Source organism: Centruroides sculpturatus, unplaced genomic scaffold, assembly GCF_000671375.1.
Source record: "Centruroides sculpturatus isolate CEXI.00-Female unplaced genomic scaffold, Cexi_2.0 scaffold48, whole genome shotgun sequence".
NCBI lineage: Eukaryota > Metazoa > Arthropoda > Arachnida > Scorpiones > Buthidae > Centruroides > Centruroides sculpturatus.
In genome coordinates, this window is record NW_019384294.1 from 118888 (window position 1) to 122906 (window position 4019).

At 26.4% G+C, this 4019-nt stretch overlaps 1 long non-coding RNA gene across 1 annotated transcript in view; it reads right to left on the bottom strand.

Moving 5' to 3' along the window:
* Window positions 1-2105: 2105 nt before the first annotated feature.
* Window positions 2106-4019, bottom strand: part of LOC111618914 — a 3080-nt gene continuing 1166 nt past the window's right edge. Inside the window, exon 3 of the long non-coding RNA XR_002755659.1 lies at window positions 2106-2535. This is a non-coding gene — a long non-coding RNA (uncharacterized LOC111618914). The remainder of the gene's footprint in view (window positions 2536-4019) is intronic.

The following is a 4019-nucleotide window of genomic DNA, read 5'->3' on the forward strand; positions in this document are numbered from 1 at the left end:
ACTGTAAATAAAAATATTGAGATATTATATTGAAAACTTTTATTTTAAATTTAATTTTATCAAATCTGAAAAGTGGTTGATAATAATAGTTGATATGCTGGTATTCTGCAAACAATTTTAAATGTTCTGGAACTCTAACTGACAAATATAACGGACAATTGGAAAAATTCGAAGGATAAACATCCTGTGTTAGTTGTCATTTTCCACGGAGAATCCCTCAAATATATACACTTAATTTTTAATCAGAAATATTTTATCAAAATGCAAATCACATATTTTCAATTTTCTTCTAAGTTGTAAATCTTTTCCAGGAGTTATACGTTTCCACATGTCTAACTGGTTCGGAATGGTGTAAAAAAAATGCCACTTATCAGCAGATATGCAGTAGCCACACTTACACCCAGTCACAGAACATTTACTCAGCATGCTGTTTTTCTTTTTCTTGTAGAAAATGTTTGAAAATGGCCAAACTATCTACTAACCAAATGGATAAACAAACTTCTTCACGCCGCAAAGTGACTCGAGCGCCAGCTATCGGCAACCTGACACATTAACTCCAATCTATTATATATATATATATATATATAACTATATCTATAGACCAATATATCTATCGACTCTAGTAACAAATGACTTAAAATTTGATTAATGATGTAGTTGATAAATAGCTCGAGGCATTACGTTTAGCATTAACTAATAATGTGAAGTATTGAGATGTTTATATATGATTATAATTTTATACTAACATTCTAGCATATGTTCTTTCGTTTTTCGTCTGAGGAAGACATTTTTGGAAATGTCGAAAGTGTTTGTGTGAGCGTTTCGTTTCATTATTAAACACAGGTAACGCCAAAAGGAGTGTTTTCAGTACTATTTATTAGATTATTCATTTCTTTATTTCGTTTTCGTATTTTCATTTTAATTTTATTTTTCTTATTTATTCGTATTTATCTTTATTTAATCAAATTTATTCAAATTTTTTGCGTTTTTCGTATCTTACATTTATTTACTTAGGCCTATATTTATTTCTGCATTTGAAAATTTAAAAAATTTTTAAGAATATTAGTTTTGCATTATCATCTGGATTTGAAAATGTTCTATAATTAGGCTGAAAATGTCTGTGTATCTTTAAATAAGTGAATCTCAATGGTCATAAGATGGTTAGTGATTAATTAATTATCATCTGTTTGTCACGTCATGTGAAATTCATTAATTGATTGAATCCTGCTCATGATCCTGAAGTTTTTAATTACTCATCTGGATATTTACTTAAACATTTGTCTAAGCCTGACTGTTACATTATTATGAATTCTATTCGATTACGATATTAGGAAACCAAGTAAAGATAAAAATATTCGTATCCAGTTTACATTTATTCCGTATTTATGTCCTCCTCAAACGTTACTCCGAATTATGTGTCCTTATTCAAAATGCATGTTGTCACTTAGTCTCTTCAACGATCGAAACGGTAGCATTCGTCTCTAGGACAAAAACGAAAACTACCAAATCATACAGTTTTATATAGTAAGTTTGGTATCATATTAATGCTATCCCATCAAAATGACCAGAAAAAAAATATTTAAATATTACATTTCATAACATCATAATAAATTTACGTCATTCGTAAAATGGAGGTCTTCTATATCATCATTTTAAAGAAATTTGTTTCTGTATGAATTTTTTTCTTAAATTATGAAGTAAGTTATTGTAGTAAGTTATGAGTTAAAAATTATATAAATGAATTTAGTTTTTATTGTAATAATTTATATTATAATGAATTCTCTGAACAGAGATTAACTTCACCTGTTAATAAAAATTAGATTAAGTTTTAGATACTTTGTTTATAGATCACTTTTTAATAAATATTCACCATTTAACAATGTTAATAAATAATTGAATCCTTAGCATATCCTTACTTACGTCAGTGCTTTATCTTACATAAAAAGCTAAGAGCATCCAAATTAATTCAGCAGAAAATACGTATAATAGGTATTTTAAATAGGGTGTTTCAAAAGGAATACTTCGGAAGGTGAATGTGTACAGTCAGTATAATTAAAAGTTTGTGAAATAATGATTTATTAATATTAACAAAGATACAAGCGGAATATTTTACAATTGATATGGCTAAGTGTTAATGTAGCAGCTATTGTTGCACAAAACTGATGACGATCCGCGACAGTATGGAATGGTGTCATCAGTTCTCGACGGCTTAACATTTTAAGCATGCCTTACTAAACCGTGTGTGCTTTTTCGAAGTATGTCTCTATCCTTTTTGATAAATTCAGCAGAATTTTCATTTGGACAGTAAGTTGATTACTAGAGTATACCTTCTCTCGATATATCTCATCATTCACCAACTCTATACACAGTAGTCGAACCGAGTTAGATCCTAAAACCAAGGAGGAGCAGGATCTATGAAAATGATCTTGGTACATCTACTGACGTTTGTGCATTTTTCTCACATACTATTCATTTCCGGAGCCCTCATGAACTTCTCTACTCCCGTCGTAAGCAATCATTCTGTATTGATAGACCCTGTACAAGTAAGTTAAGATTTGTTTCATACTAATGACAGTATTTTTTAAATTTCTTAATTAAATAAAGTTATTTATCCTAAATATACAAAATATTTTATAAAATATTCGAATCTTCCAATAAATCATACCTTAAAGATTTAATAAATTTGGAAAATTCGAATTCATATCTTAAGCAAAAAATATAGGAAGAATCATGTAGACTACAGAATACTTCAATCACATACTCCACTAGATTCATTTCATATGAATACATTTTTTCAATTTTGATAAGGAGTATAAAATGTATTAGCTTTATTTGATCCAGCAGAATCTAATTGAATTCGTTCTGGTTCTTTGGTATAAAATACTTCTTAAATCTCCTGAATTATGACATACAACAGAAAAATCAATAATCTTAAAATATGAAGACACCGATGGAAGAAAATTGTAACATAAATATAATTATCAATGAATATATTTTAATTTATTTACATATCATCATTAAACTTTTAAGAATTCAAAAAAAAAAAAATTTTAAACATTCCACCCCTGATCATCAAATATTTAATTATATAATTAAGTTATAAATAAATCTTTAATACCCTTTTACACTACTTAATTTATTATTTTTAAGATGTTATTTCTACTAAAAATCGAAGGTTTTTAGTAAATATTCGAGTGTGAAGATTATTCAAATTATTATGGTTATTGAATATAAAATCTGTGGATGGAATTTCTCAGATTTTGGATACAGTTAAGCCCACTGTAGTAAAATTGTAGTAGATATATACACTTATGGATGATAGAACTGATTCTCCTGAAACTCTCATCTTACTTATTACATTTTACAGTAGAAAATAGAGACGAAGGCCTATAAAAACAGCCCACATACCATTCAATTGAAGAATGTATAAATAAATTCACAAGGAATTTTTGAAGTTACGGATGAGAAAATTTATTTTACCTAGCACATGATGTACTATGTTAAGAATGTAGATTTTACATTCGAAATAGTAAAAAAAATAATTATATTTATAAAACATAAAAAGATTATTATTTAAATTTATTTATTTGAATCTATAATCAAAATTAAGTGAAAAAAATTATACTGAAATATCGTAAATGTACTTAGACTTTCATGTGGCTCCATCTCGTATTAAATAAATAACCATTTATCTAATTATCATTATTTAAATTATTAATTAAATGTAACTAAATATGTTACATTTTCAAAAATTAAAAAAGAATTTTGATGAATATTTTAAATCTAATTTAAATAAATTTAATTAGTTTACATAAAAATGTTACATTTTTAAATGAAACTATCGACTGGCGCCACCTGTTATAACATTGAGAAGTTATATTTTTAAAATTCATTTTAAATAAATATTTTCTTACTTAAAATATAATAAATAATAATAATAACAATAATGTTATCAATACGTTTCAATTTTTTTTTGTTTTGCATAAAACTTTCCAGAAAAGACATTTTACATTTAGTCT